This window comes from Podarcis erhardii, assembly GCF_964252035.2.
Source record: "Podarcis erhardii genome assembly, chromosome: 10".
NCBI lineage: Eukaryota > Metazoa > Chordata > Lepidosauria > Squamata > Lacertidae > Podarcis > Podarcis erhardii.
Window position 1 is genome coordinate 29,276,148 of NC_138500.1, and position 16,090 is coordinate 29,292,237.

General features: G+C 44.6%; 1 protein-coding gene across 4 annotated transcripts in view; it reads right to left on the bottom strand.

Moving 5' to 3' along the window:
* ELFN2 (extracellular leucine rich repeat and fibronectin type III domain containing 2) overlaps positions 1-16,090 on the bottom strand; it is a 152,080-nt gene that overhangs the window by 87,512 nt on the left and 48,478 nt on the right. The window lies entirely within an intron of this gene.

Consider the following 16,090-nt stretch of genomic DNA (forward strand, 5'->3'; position numbering starts at 1 on the left):
ATGCAGATACAGACATGCGCACACCGCCCCTCAGCTGCAGCCCATTTTTAGGTTTTACTTGCAAGCACATTCACACAAACATTCGAGAAAGAGCTTCAATCTGTCACTTTGTGCGCATACTTGGACAAGAGCTGAGCCCAATGTTTGGAGGAGGGTTGGCAAATTGGTAGTAGGGGAAAGGGGAAAGCATGGAAATGGAGAATGTCAATGACCTTTGAGGCACTTGCAGGATTTTTTTTAAAATCTGTGAGCAGTCAGAAGCAGCAGTAGTCAAAAAGCTTCTTTAATGCCACCCTTGCTTGCTTGCTTGCTTGCTTGCTTGCTTGCTTGCTTGCTTGCTACCATTTTTTTCCTGCATTTCTTACTCACAGCAGTGACAATCCTCAACATTTATCTTCCTTCGTCAGATGCAGTGTGGGGCAAATTGGGCCCTGACGGAGAAGGATTCCCAGCAACATTGCAGCAAAAACTACTTAAAGGATGTAAGGAGGAGAAATCTAAAAAGAAGCACCATGTAGCTGACTCTGCTACTGTCTCTGGCTGCAAAAAAAAACCATGCAAGTCTCTCGCTTGGGAAAGCCATCTGAATTTTTCCACCCTCAAACCTGCCTCCTCATCTTTGCAGCCAGAGAATGGGCTTGAGAAGTTGGGCAGGCACTTCCAGAGCAGCTCTAGCTTGGTCATCTACAGCCCACGAGCCACTATTATGCATCCAGTACCTCATGATTGCCCTTCTATGAGGACGTAATGAAGCTGGGATTTCAGAGGATCTGCTCTGCGTGTATCATCAATTATCATTATTATCACTCATCCACTTTAGGCTATTATGATGTATATTAATACAGCCCTGTGTATTAGCAGAGCTATCTCGAGGCAGAGAGGCTGGCAACATCTGTGTAGGCAGATTGTGAAAAATTCATCCCCACCTCCGAGTTGACAGTTGACGCCAGGCAGCAGACAGTGGCGAGTCCGGATTTTGTGGCAATGTTGTGCTTTCTCTCGCCTTCATTTATTATGTCTTTGGCTTGGGGAGAAGACTTCTCTTCTGGAAGGAATGTCAACAGGTGAAAGGGAATATTTTCCACTCAAGGTTAGAGACACTTCAGGGAGTTTGAGGTGGACACTGGAGGTACACAGTCCTCTTTCTGATTCCATGGTCACTGCTGATCGAACAGGATTTTCATATTTCTATTTTTAAAAGCATTTCAGAAACCGGGGGGGGGGGCTATAAGGAGCAAGCGTGTAAACAACAGGTAATGATGACTCTTATATCACCTTCAACTCTCTGGAAAGGAAAAAATACTGTCTGTCTCCAGCTTCCATTTCACTGACCATATTGTCTTTTGTTTATCTACTGCCATCTCAAAATATCAGGACGGTGCACCACAATATATAAAAAACAAGACATGAAAAACCATCCAAAAGCAGCACATTGTACTATTGCTGGTGTCAGGAGATCGAGAGCCAAGTCATACTGCCAAAATCTGCCTCTATGCAATGCATGCTGGGTCGTTTGCATGGATGATACAGCCAGCAATAATGAGGGCCTTCCATGGATGATACAGCCAGAGCTCCTCAGCGGCAATTTCTGCTACCACAGCACCACCTTTTGCAGATGCTCACAGGACCATGGGAAGCCCCTCGGGAGAAGGAATGGTCAGGTCACATGTTATGTTCTCTGTGCCAACACATCCCCAGGAGCAACTACACTGTGGAAGATTTTGACAATGTGTGAACTGTCTCACAAAACAAAAAGCAGAAATAATCATAAAATGCAATGATCCAAAGAAGTACATGACTACATCTACAGGACAGTGGGATATTTGTCATGTGTGTGTGCATTTTAAATAGCACAAACATGTTGCACTGCAAGCTGCTTTTTAAATTCCTCAAAATATGAAAGCTGCTTTTTAATGCAATGATACTGAGGCAGGTGGCTCTAGATGTCCAGGTTTAAGGAAAAGCCTTAAAGGATTTGAAAGTCTGCAATGCTCAACAAGTGAGTTTTGCACAGTAAAAGTGCTTTTATCTGCTTTGTTTTTCACTTTTGTGTGGCTGACCAGCATAGTTTCAGCAGCTGGCCTTCATTGCTGTATAGTAGAGATTTCTTTCCTTTTAATGAATTAGCAAGTAAGGCAGAAAACAGAGAGTGGTAGTTGTGTATCACTACATCCAAGACAACATCTCACCAAGTGTCTGGATCCTGCCAACTCTTTATGACAAGATGATATCGAGAGCAAGCACAGCTAAGATAATCACAGTTACCATAGAGGTGTACCAACCTCTATGAAAATAAAAGTAGTTTGTCTATCAATCTTATCAGGGGAAAGAGGGCAATGGGAACCACCATGGAATAAAAACCCAGGAACGTGCTTTTCTCATTGGGTATTTTCACCATCAATGTGCATGGTGTTTTCCAAAGCAAACCAGTGGTCTCCTTCCCACACAGAGCTTGCAACCTTTTCTATTTCAAGTGAAGCATTTCAGTAATGACAGAAGACACCCACCCCTCTGAAGATCAGACCAAAGGCCCATCTAGCCAAGGATCCTCACAGAGACCAACCAGATGCCTAGTTACAGCCCAAAAGCAGGACCTGGCTGCAATAGAGCACTCTCAACTTGTGATTCCCAGCAACTGGGATTTAGAGGCATATTGCCTCTCTCTGTCCATCACCTCTCGCCCATTTCTTCTCATCTCTCGACACCCCACTCTCATCCACTCCCTTCCTTCCTTGGTATTAGACTGGTCTGGTTTTCTTCTTCCCTTTCCCCTTCCACCTCTCTCGCACTTGGTGTTTCACACTCCCCTCGGCTTCATTGTAACTCTCTTCCTTTCAATTTCCCACCCCTTTCTCATCCATCCCGTCATATCACCTCCCTTGTGGACTTCCTTCGGGTCCTGAAGGATAGCTATCCATGGATAGCATCGCGTTTCTCCCTCGTCTGCTCCAAACTCGGCTCGTTTCCACCAACAAGCATTTAGTGGTGGTGATGGGGAACCGTACCAGGCTTCCCTTTGTGCTCCTGGCAGGCTACATGGCTGCAGAAACAGCTCATAATACCACCCATGCCTTCCCACTGAATCCTCACTCTGTTTCCAGAATGGAAAATCACAAGCTCCCTTTCTATTTGCAAACAAACAGTGTCTTGAAAGAGAACAGTTGCCTCAGTCCTGGCTTGCAGGAGCCATTGTCCTCCTCCTGCCATTCGTGTTATTTACAAGCCTTGCTACAGCTTCGCCTCCACCCCATCCACCAACATAAAAAGCCCAGGCAGTCTCAACAACCCACCTACTGCTAAAATAGCCCATATCGCAGAGAAAAGTCCCGTGCAGACAAGGGTGTGTTCAGGGATTCTCTACAAGCAGAGCAAAAGCACCAGTTTAAAAATAAACCTATGCAAATTAAACAGATTTGTACACAACCGTGATGCTCACAATACCATGAAATAACGGCTTCTCCTGTTATGGAATCTTTTTTATTTCAGTTTTAAGCTGTGGAATGTGCAGAATCCTGGATGGACAAAGCAACAACGTACAAGAAACAAAACTGTAGATGCTGCTGTGTCACCATTCATGGGCAGTGAACATTTTATATTTGAAAGATTTATTTCTGCAATTGTGCGATATTTCACACATCGGGGGATATAGGTGAGCAGGCGGATGGTGCCCAAACCTCAATCTGTGCTTCCGTGTTCATCCAATTGCTTCACTGCACACCTAGATTCAGGCTCAACAAGCAACTCCAAGACTTCTAAAAGGCCGTAAGAGTGGCAAACTGTCCGCAATCTGGGTACATTCCTACATGCTGCCATGCTGAGGGCTTCTTTGAGGGTGGCTACAAAGCAGCCTTTTTAGCTTTGGAAGAACCCCACCTTTAATCCCAACCTGGAATGAATAACTCACTTTTTTTTTCTGCTTGCATCTCTCTTTGTCTTTTTTTTCTGCTTGCATCTCTCTTTGTCTTTTTTTTTCTGCTTGCATCTCTCTTTGCTCATTTTACCTCACCATCGCTTTGCATAACTCATTCTCCAGTTGGGAAGCATTGTTGAATTGTGTGCCATTTTGTTGAATTAAGTGTTCACATCACTGACAACTGGCTCTGCTTCTCTGTGTTGACCTGCATCTGACTCCAGCCCTGACACCCTGCCCTCTGGTGCAGCAGAGTACCAGTCTTTGCTCTCTTCCATAAGATGTCCCTTCTCATTCAAGGATAACACAGGGTGTTCCAAGAGAGGCGGTATGGTAAACTGGGTGATGGCATTTGCTACCGGGCCAAGGACCGAGGCAAGACAGACAGGTTGGGGGGGGGGCGTGTGGGTGTTGGGTGTGTAGCCCTGAGGTGTGTGACATAGCACACTGCAAATTGGGTGAAATGTTGCATTCTCTCCTCCATGGGGAGAAAAAGGGGCCTTATGTGTGGGCAATGGGGGTGTAGGAGTAACGAAGGCAGAGAGAAATGGGGCGGGGGAGGTGTTGGTAGAGGAAGCAGAGACAAAGAGATAAAGAGGAGACAGAGCAAATGAGGCCGTGAGCGGGAGGGGTGTGGGGTGTGGGTACGAGGGAACAGAAGCAAACAAGCTGCAAGAAATTGTAAAGAAGTGAGAAAATAATTGCTACCTATTGTTATCGGTTAAGATATTCAGCTGCTTTAATTCATCGCAGGCATTTTCCAAGCCACTGGCAGAGATTCAACAAGCCAAAATCTTTAATTGGCCCTCTGTACTCCGCTGACCTTTCCGAGGAAGAATGGCTCAGAAGGGCCCTCCGGAGTCAATCGGAATAACAGGGCCACTGTTGCCCTTCACGGAAACCTCCAAACAGCATCACCTCCTGTTCTGCTTCCTTAGACCTGCTGGGACAACTGCCTTTTCCTCCTTCCTCCCCTTCTCTCCCCCCCCCCCACCCCTTCAGAGCCTATGTAATTACCACCGCTAATGCTCCTAACAATTAAAAAGAAAAGCCAACCTAGTTACCCCCTTGGAAACAAGAATATTCATGATACTTAGATCCCAACCTTCCTTGGAAAGCTCAGCGTGACAAACGCAGGACTCCCAGCCATCTCCCGCTTGGACAGTGGCTCCATTTGCACGTCTTTAGCTTCATCAGTGCCATCGCATTAAATGTTCCCAGATGATTCACTGAGTTATCCCTGCCTCTTCTGCTATGCAAGGATGGAGATATGGCCCGATACGACTAGCATTAGTGAAGCATTAAGAGAAAGCAGAATTACTTGCATGGGAAGGAGAACTTTCACTCTAAAAAGCACTCTGACAGCAAAACAACAACAACAACATTTGCATGGCAGCTCCCCAAGGAAGCTCATGTTGACCTGATGTGGAAAACTGACACAGCAGGGATTGCAGAGAGCCCATTTTAGTTGTGCAATAAACTGGCACTGGGAAAGTGTACCCCTCACTTGGTTAAAGATACCGTAGCTGATCATTCATATGAAGTTGAAGCTGCAGTACACTACCACCAGGGTGAGGAATATGTGACCTTTCATACGTTGTTGGATTTAAACTCACATCCCTTCAACCACCGACTATGCTAGCTGGAGCCGATAAGAGCTTGGGTCCAACAAAACCAGACAGTTCCCTGCTATATACAGTTACCTGGGATTGAGCCCCAGGGACAACAGCGGAATGCAATTCTGAAGATGCACATATAGGGTTGGAATGTTCACTGGTTAAATCTATTTAAATCTGCTTCATTAGAAAATGATGTAATAAACCCCATTTGGAGCTTGTGTCTAGAAAGGAGTAGAGAGGAGATCATTTGCAGTGTGGAATGTTATGTGAAGTGGGAGAAGGGATTTAAGTGAACACTGAATGACAGCTAGAGGAATGGAAATTTGGGGAGCTAACAATTGGGAGATGGCGACAGTGGAGTGGGGACTGGCTTGGAAGGGATGGGTCTTTGCAGATCGCCATTTCTAATCACATTCATCCCAAGCTTCAGTTGATTGTGAATTTGTTTCTTTATATCCTCAGATAAAACACATTGACTGTGGTTAACCTTGGGTAATTGCCAGTGAAACCCAAGCTTTAAAAATGCCATCTCCATACCTACTCAGTGCTGTTAGCACAGGAAGACTGACAGTAGTTCTGGAGAAGAAAAGCATCATTTCCTTTTAGATGATGCCTGCATGTATCACAGCAGGCCCCACCTTAGAAAAGAAGGGAAGTGTGCTGTTGAAACAGGAGAGCAAAAGAAGGTGGTGTGTCTCTTCGAAGATGGCACCTGCTGTGTGCAGTTTTTATTAGTTAATTATATTTAAAACAGGCAATATTTTTAAAGGTGTTGCCTTTAATTGGGGAATGAGCACCTTTTATTCTGTGATTAATCTACCCTATTAAATTGACTAACAGCACACACAGCCTGTTTAAGTTGGAGGTAAGCCCTTACTATGCCCAGTGGGGACTGAGGGTTGCAGCCTCAATGTTAGCCCAGTGTACAGTGTAAGTACAATATGTGTGTCACATTACATCTCATATATATTTTAGAGAGAGATTGTGTGGGCAGCTGTTATTGATGAGGAAAGGCAGTGGGTTGGCAGGGAGAAAGGACTTCTGCTCGGATATCTCAGCAAGGATGTGCAAGCTAATGTCCCATAAAATGACAGGCCTCTCTCTCTCTCTCTCTCTCTCTCTCTCTCTCTCTCTCTCTCTCTCACACACACACACACACACACACACACACACAAATACCAGATGTTCAATTATAACATGCAGTTTTTGTGACCGAATGAATAGCCATGGATAGAAACTCATGAGCAGCTTTTAGGCATTTGTACACTTTCTTTAGCAGTCTTTAGAAGCAATCAGAAGCAGATAAGAAGAGCCTGCTAGCTCAGGCCAATGGCCCTACTAGTCCAAACATCCTATTCTCACATTGACCAACCAATTGCAGGGAAGGGGGACTGCCAAGCAGGACCTGAGCACAAAGGCATTGTCTGCCCTCCTCCATGTTTTCCAGCAACTGGTATGCAGAAGAAGTACCACCACATCCAGCAGCCACTGATAGCCTTAACATTCATCCATTTGTCCAATCCTCTCTTGATGTCATCTAAGTTGGTCCAAGCCATCCACCCAGAAAGTCTACTTCCTGTTCTTTTAATCATCTAAGCCAGTCTTTCCTAACCTGAGACACTCAGGATGTTACTGGAGTCTCCCACCATCCACAACCACTGGCCATACCGGACGGCACCGAGGATGGGAAAGTCTGGTCTGAGCATTTCACAATAGCCTGTATTTTGTTTTAGTTTTTAAGCCTAAAAGCTACACAAAGGCTGGCAGCCAACGAAGCGGGTCCTGTCCCATGAATGCTTATGCCACGATAAATTTGTCACTCATTAAAGTACCCCCAGACCCTTTGTTGATTTTGCCGCTACAGACTAGCATGACTACACCTCTGGAATTTCTCACAAAGTAGGTAACAAATGCAGTTTTAAGCAATAATAAAAGGGAGATGAAGGGTCTAACATCGCTTGTAGACATTAGGAAAGATTATCCTTCCAAGCACCAGCAGTTTTGTAATGCATCCTGTTCCCTATATTCTGTAAAAGATGGGTAGGGCAATGAGTGTGGACAGGATCCATTATGAAGTATGCTCCTATTCCTGCTTTCCCCCCACTCAGCCCAGCAATAAAACTGTTAAGAATCCAACCCCTGGAGGGAAAGATTATTTCAGAGCAGCAAGACGTGAAATGAAACAAAACGTGTTAAGCTTTGAGTGCAGATCCAGCCTAACAGAGTAAAAAACCCCAGTATTTTCTTTGTGTTTCTAGCATTGCACATGTGATCTTTCCAAAGATCCTCACCACCAAGAGGACCCTCATCTGCCTGTGTAGCTCATAGGCTTCATCTGTTCTTGGTGCTCTCTTCCTTTTATGAGTGGTATTGAGTCCACCATGGTCCATGCACACACCATACATTTAAAATGCTATTACACCACGTTAACAGTCATGGAGAATTCTGGGAAGTGTAGTTTGTTAAGGATAATGGGAACTGCACCTCTCTGAGGTCAGCACCCTTAACAAACTACAACTGTCAAGATTTTCCATTGCTTTCAAAGTGGCATAAAGTGCTTTAAATGTATATAGTGTGGGTGTGACCTCACAGCTGTGACAGCTGTTGCTTCTAGGACATTCATACCTGGCTGGCTGTCCCTTGCAATGCTCCCATATGATAAACACATCCTATGTCTCTGTGCACTTGGATTTCCCGTATGTGTTTGGGTTGCCCACAAATTTTGGCTTCCAACATCCTATATCACCCCCACCCCTTTTTTCCCCATAGATCTCTTGCAAAGCTCATGCATTCTCAATAGCAAGTGCACCTGCTCCTTTTGTATTCTATTTTATTCCTCATCATAAAGACAATTGGGGCTATAATTTGAGCAATCGAACAACCTATAATCAAGAAGAAAACAACACCAACCATCACAAATCTCATCTTTAGAACAAGGAGGAATGGATGTGGTTTATTGTCTTCATGTCAGATTTAGCCAGTAATCATATGCACGCTTACATGGGCAGTCAGATCCATTGAATCTAGCAGGGCTGAATGATCATGTACAGGATTGGGGTGTCAGGGATGTCTGTTTGCACAAGTTTGGGGTAGGGGTGGAGTGTGGTATGTTTTAATATTTTCTTTAATATTTTCATACAAGAAAGAAAGAAAGAAAGAAAGAAAGAAAGAAAGAAAGAAAGAAAGAAAGAAAGAAAGAAAGAAGCAACAATGGGAGCCACAAAATATGACCTATTAACAATATATCAAAATATTAACTCCTATATTTCACATCAGTGATATTCAGTGCCATAAGTGTTGATGTCAATCAGGGGCATTGCTAGACTAAGGACACAAACTCACAATGACACAAATAGGATCTGTCTCTGCTGTCACCCACAACTGCAACTGTATTGGAATTGTTTTGTTGCCAAATGTTTTAATTGTTTGTGTGTTTGCCACCCTGGGCTCCTTTGAGGGGAAAAGCGGGATATAGATTTAATAGTAATAGAAACAAATCTGCTGGGGTCTTACTGGCACTGTGATTTGCAATGCCCAAGACCAACAGGAGGAGTGTTGTAGTTTTTTTTTAAAGGGGAGGAAGGGGTTTCAAGCCCCATGGACAATTCCCTAGAATCACCCTTGATGCCAGTGATATTCCCCAGAAAATGCTCCTCTCTACTAAATTCTGGAAAAGCTGTCTCTCAAAACCTGCACTGCTGGTTTGCACAAAATATGAAGGCAGATCAAAATTCCCCACTGCACCCCAACTATTAGAATGTAAATTTCCAATCAATTTTGCCATTTAAAAACTGCAAGGTTTTTAAAGCTTTGCATTGTCTGAAATGCTTAGTCCCAACAGTAACAGGGCCTGCAACCATGACTTTAATTGAAATCTTGATTTAAATCACTGACTAGAAAACCTTCCATTGAAGTCATAAATTTTCACCCGCTCTTCTTCTGTTACCATGGTTATCTTTTTAAAATAACAATAAAAATTCACCCACACTGGATGATAATACAATTTACATGTACTGATTTACAGCTAATCAGAGACTTTTACTGAATCAGATAAATGATTTCCGTATCTATGGCTCTATGCATTTAGTATTTTCATATTCCTATTCTCTCTTCATTGTGGTGTATTTATAAAAGTATAAAGAAACAGATGTTACTCAGGATGGAGACGAAATATGTAGGTCAGTAGTTTTGATAGCTCAGAAAGTTAAGTTTCCATGGTAAAAATAACTGGTAAATAATATATGTTCACAAGCAAGGATCCAAAACTACTAGAAGCTTTTAATTGGCAAGTCTAGTGGAATACCACTCTGCAGCCAATCATATGATGGACTCAAGGGCATCCTGATCAAATTTGCAGATGACACCAAACTGGGAGGGGTGGCTAACACCCCAGAGGACAGGATCACACTTCAAAACGACCTTGACAGATTAGAGAACTGGGCCAAAACAAACAAGATGAATTTTAACAGGGAGAAATGTAAAGTATTGCACTTGGGCAAAAAAAAATGAGAGGGACAAATACAAGATGGGTGACACCTGGCTTGAGAGCAGTACATGTGAAAAGGATCTAGGAGTCTTGGTTGACTACAAACTTGACATGAGCCAACAGTGTGACACGGCAGCTAAAAAAGCCAATGCAATTCTGGGCTGCATCAATACTTGATCATCTAGATCAAGGGAAGTAATAGTGCCACTGTATTCTGCTCTGGTCAGACCTCACCTGGAGTACTGTGTCCAGTTCTGGGCACCACAGTTCAAGAAGGACACTGACAAACTGGAACGTGTCCAGAGGAGGGCAACCAAAATGGTCAAAGGCCTGGAAATGATGCCTTATGAGGAACGGCTAAGGGAGCTGGGCATGTTTAGCCTGGAGAAGAGGAGGTTAAGGGGTGATATGATAGCCATGTTCAAATATATAAAAGGATGTCACATAGAGGAGGGAGAAAGGTTGTTTTCTGCTGCTCCAGAGAAGCAGACACGGAGCAATGGCTCCAAACTACAAGAAAGAAGATTCCACCTAAACATTAGGAAGAACTTCCTGACAGTAAGAGCTGTTCGACAGTGGAATTTGCTGCCAAGGAGTGTGGTGGAGTCTCCTTCTTTGGAGGTCTTTAAGCAGAGGCTTGACAACCATATGTCAGGAGTGCTCTGATGGTGTTTCCTGCTTGGCAGGGGGTTGGACTGGATGGCCCTTGTGGTCTCTTCCAACTCTATGATTCTATGATTCTATATCAAGTCCTAAGTGCAATATATGATAAATTATGCCAGATGTTCCCTTCCCCCTTCCCATTCATGTATATAGGAAAATAAACCTATAGTTTCAAGTTTTGATAGGGTCTCCAAAATTGGCAAATGCATCATATTCATGTATTAATAACAGATAGCAACGCTGATTCTTAAAGTATGAGTTAGGACTCAATACAAAGAATTTGTTTTAAGAACTTGGCTTGAGCCACATCTCTATACATATTTACTGGACAGAGTCAGAGTGTTGGGCCAACTCTTGTCCCAAACTTTTCTTTTTGTGACTGACAGAATGGGAAGATAATGACATTGGTTTTTGTTTTCCCAAGCAGTCTTTGAAATAAAATATATAGAATCTGAGACTGAAAACAGAAGAGTTCTCAGACAATGGAAGGTGGCATCGTAGTGCCACTGTTGCCTGTGCTGTGAACAGTCATCCCACTACTAACTCTAGCCTGCTCAAACAGCTTTTGTAGCGAGGGCAAAGGAAGACCTAGACCCAGAGCAGGATTGGCATCCTTACACAGGGCCTAGGTCAGGGTCTGTCTAACAAAGGACCCCAAACAGTGATCCCCAGAGACCACAATGCCTAAACCTAAGATCCACAAGTAACTAGTGCAGACACTCCATGCTCCAGAGGTCAATAATTCAATGACAGAATATCTGGTTTGCATGCAGATGCTCCAGGTTCGGTCCCTGGAATCTCCAGGTAGAACTGGGGTGGACCCCTACCTGAAACTCTGGAGAGCTTTGCCATCCAGTGTGGACAAGACTGAGCTCAATGGACCAATGGTCTGGCTCAGTATAAGGCAGCTTCCTGGGTTCCTATCACTGGATTTGCAGCTTAGTCAGCAAGGAGAGGATTCCAGACTCTAGGCCAGAAGACTGGCCCTTTAAATTCATCACTCTCCAGGAAAAAGGCAGAGCCTGAGAGGATGTAGTAGAGGCTGAGAGGCAGACAAGGCTTTGTTTGGACCATTTGTGGAGCTCTCCAAGGTCCTGTAACTCCAGTTGCACTGCCCTCGGGAGGCCAGATAAGCTCCAGGATCATACAGACATAGATGGCAGAGTTCAAGATGTCTGAGAAATTGTGACCAAGGAGTCCAGACTCCAGTACACCACACACAGAATTCAGAAAGTGTCCTGCAGGGCTGAGGAAGTCTCATGAAACGGAACAAAGCCATGATTTGAAAAAAAGAGAGATCCAGAGATACAGTTTTTGAAATGATACTAGAATTTATTATCTCTACTGGAATAAGGTACTTGGGTTGCGAACGTGATCCGTGTGGGATGCACGTTCACAACCTGCGTCTGTGCATCTGCGCACGCGCGGGTTGTGATTCAGAACTTCTGCGCATGTGCACAGCATGGATTAGTGCTTCTGCGCATGCGCGACCACCGAAACCCAGAAGTAACCCGTTGCAGTACTTCCGGGTTTCGGCAGTCCGTAACCTGAAAAAACACAACCTGAAGCAGCTGTAACCCGAGGGATGACTGTATATAGAAAGAGGGGGGGTAAGGTCTTCTAGATAAAAAGGGGTGGGAAATCTATTCCACATTATATAAACATTGAAAACGGAGAGCAGCAACTCAGGGGAGTGAGTGCGTTTGGTGTTTAGTCATAGGCACACACACAAGTGAAGGAAGAAAGAAGTGGGTAAGAGGAGCACAGTTATAAACAGAAGCAGCAGAGTGAATGGTGACTCAGGGCTCATTTACTAGCAACGGGGAGGCAAAATGTGCTTTTGAGGTATGAAAGAGCAGCAGCTCAGGCCAAGCCGCAACTCCCCATTCAAGAAAAAGTCCCTTTGGCAGAGAACAGTTGCTGAGCATTATAGGCAAGGCAGTGCCCCCTGCATTGGCTCAGGTAAAAGGTGAGTGCACATCTTCACAGGCCGAATTAAGGCCTTGCATACCTACGGCAGGGATTCCAACTCCTGCCTGATGTTTGCCTAACCTTGGTGTGGGAGGAAATGGTGAAGAGCGGGGAGAAAGAGCACAGAGAGATGTGAACTTCCACCTTGCCAGCAACAAAGAACAGAACATGAAACGGGCCGGAAGCAGATGAGACAGTTCTGTTGCTGAGCAGCCTGGCCTGCCAAGCTGCCTGGATGGGAGGCTTCCCAGCAAACATCACTTCCAAGGAAAGATTAGGAAACTCCATGTCACTCCCTCAGATACATTGAATCTGAAGCTTCGTTTCCAGATTGAGCAACCAGGGGACTTCAGTCCCACCCCCCTGATATTTCATCCACCTCACTTGCTATAGGGATGATGCAGGGTTCTAGATGTGGGGAGACATTTTGTAGGACTGAGGGGAACCAAGTGGAGGAAAAGCCACCACTCTTGAGACTTCAATATGGCACCCATCACCAGATTACACCCTGGCAACCCAAATGCATTCCACAGTATTTGGCAGCTAGGTGAGGCAGAGGGCCAGTGTCAAACTTAGCACCGGGCAACAGGCTGAGCAACCTACCTCTTCTCTTTCCCCCTTCCTCCTGCTGAAAAGCACAAACACTTCTTGGCTTGCTCAGATGTTACACCAAACGCAGCTATGAGCTATCTCCATGCATGTACAAGTGCTGGTGTGAAAGAGTGCATACCTGTTGATTTGTACAGTTCAATGGCTGCATACACAGCCAGTGGCCTTGTTGAAAGTGACATGACAAGACCTCTAAGAGGGGTAGCTGGATGCAAAATGAGGGCTTGGGCTCCTGCAGTTTTAACGGTTGCTTTAAAGAGGGGATTTCAGCACAATGAGCCACATCTGTTGAAATTCCTTCTTCTGCGCAACCTTTAGAGGTGCAAGAGCTCTGACCTCTTTTGTATCTGGCCAACCTAAGACCTCACGATGGGACACCTTAGGCTCTCCTCCATTCTCTGCCAGTTGCTGCTATCTTGTGATCTTTAGATGAAGGTGGTATACTAAATAAATTAATAAATAAATAGTACAGGACTCCTGGGCTGGCTTTTAGAAAATGGTCATGAGTTTGCAGTCACATGCCAAAAAGCCAATCCCGGTGGAATGAAGCTTTGGGCATTGATGCTACCTCACCACAGGCTGAGTAGACGTGTTAAAAAGTGTGGTTCCTATGGACTGAAGCAGATGTGTGAAGAGAACTGCTCATTGACCAGAGATATTTAAGCCCTAGTATACCTGAAGGAGCATCTCCACCCCTATCATTCTGCCCAGACGCTGAGGTCCAGCTCCGAGGGCTTTATGGCAATTCCCTCACTGCGAGAAGTGAGGTTACAGGGAACCAGGCAGAGGGCCTTCTTGGTAGTGGCACCCACCCTGTGGAACGCCCTGCCATCAGATGTCAAGGAAATAAACAACTATCTCACTTTTAGAAGACATCTAAAGGGAAGTTTTTTGTTTGATCTTTTATCATATTTTTAATATTCTGTTGGGAGCTGCCCAGAGTGGCTCGGGAAACCCAGTCAGATGGGTGGGGTATAAATAAATAAATACATAAATAAATTGTTGTTGTTGTTGTTGTTGTTGTTGTTGTTGTTGTTGTTGTTATTCAACTGGATGACTATGCACGCAAGAAGAGGCCTGCTGCTCTGAGGCAAGCCTAGCATGAACAAGGCCTACAAGGACTGTGTCATGTTCTGCTGCAATCTGTCAAATTATTGTTATTATACATTCACATGCATCGTGATTTACAGAGGAACAAGAAGGCAGTCTCTGCCCTCAAGGAGCTTACATTTGAATATTCAACACAAGGGAAGCAATAGAGGCAGGGGAGGAAAATGTGGTTGTCTATACGCAGACTTAGTCATTCAGCTCAAGTCACTGATCGCTTTCACAACTTGACAGGGGAAGTTATGAAGAATAAAAACAGCAATCCCTCGCACCATGGGGTTTCCTATAACACCATAATAAAAACAGCCACCCTCCACCCGCATTGCATGTATGATACTGTTCCAAGATCAGCGTTTCCAGGTACTTACCACCCGCTGGGAGAACGCACCTCAGGAAGCAGGATAAAGGTTCTGTTATCAGAAGGGTCCTCTTGCGAAGAGAGTTAAGAATCGAGAGAATCTGTGCAGAGCCCTACTGCTAAAACCCAGGTAGCAGCCTCCAACTATCAAGAATGCCTTTATTTGTCAATTATAAAGTCCCGCAGGCCTCCTCTGAGCATTAGTCACAGTGATTTGCCCAGGAAGAAAAACAATATTGCAAGCAATTACTACAACTGAACATATTAAATGGGCAATTCTTCAGGACACTGGTGAATTTTTCATTGAAGTCCAGCTACTTAAGAGTGTGGGCTGGGACTTTCAGACAATGGCAGATTGCAAGTTGCAGCAAAGCTGTCTTCAGTAGCTTAGAGAACAATTTGCACTGTGAATAAGCAATAGAGGGATGTCCTCTTATGTGGAGGAAATGTTCCTTTACATATAGAGTCATTTCAAAAAGGAAACTGTGGTCAGGTATTCTCCCGGGTCTAAATCATACATAGTTTGGATGGGTGCCCACACCTTGTTAAGAGCACCTGAGCCAGGTCTGAGCTTAGTGGGCCTCAGGAACTCAGCTAGCAAGGCTAATTTGGAGTGGGGGGAGATAGGGAAGGGACTCTGCTTTGTAGTGGTTTCAATTTCTCAATTTGTCAGCGTGGGCTAAATAGACCAATGGTTTGACTCAATATAAGGCAGCTTCGCATGCTCTCATGACTGCTCCACTATGCATCCAAATGCCCAATTCTTTCAAAGCGTGAGAGATCTTACCATGTTACCACCCCTAATAAAAACCTTTTAAGGTTTAAAATGCACAAATCCTGAAAAATCAGTTGTTGGGATCACCATGTGCTAGCATTCTGCACAGACATCTTTATCTATAGCCCATGGATTACATCGTCCCAAGAACTCCATGTTCCTTCTGGGAGAGGTATACTTTTAGAGGAACTAGCAAACACCCAAAATTCATAGGAAGCAAACTGGGCACTCTCTTATGCCAGGCCAGACTATTTGTCTATCTAGCCCAGAATTATTTACTCATATTGGCATTGGCTCCCTGGGATCTCAAGCAGACACACCTCCAACCCAACTACTTAGAGACAGCCAGGGATTGAACTTGGACCTTCAGCATGCAAAACCCAGGTTGTGCCATTGAGCCAGGACTCACATAAAGTGGTAGTTCCTGACTTTCCTCCATACCGTAATGGCCAGCGGACAGTATCACCTCCCAACCTGGCAGTGAAATACCCCATTATGGAAAAAGCACTGCTATGGCAGAAATTCTCCAAGCATCCCTTGTCTCCAAGCATGTCCCAGCAAATCCCAACCCCATATTAACCTGAGAGCCAAA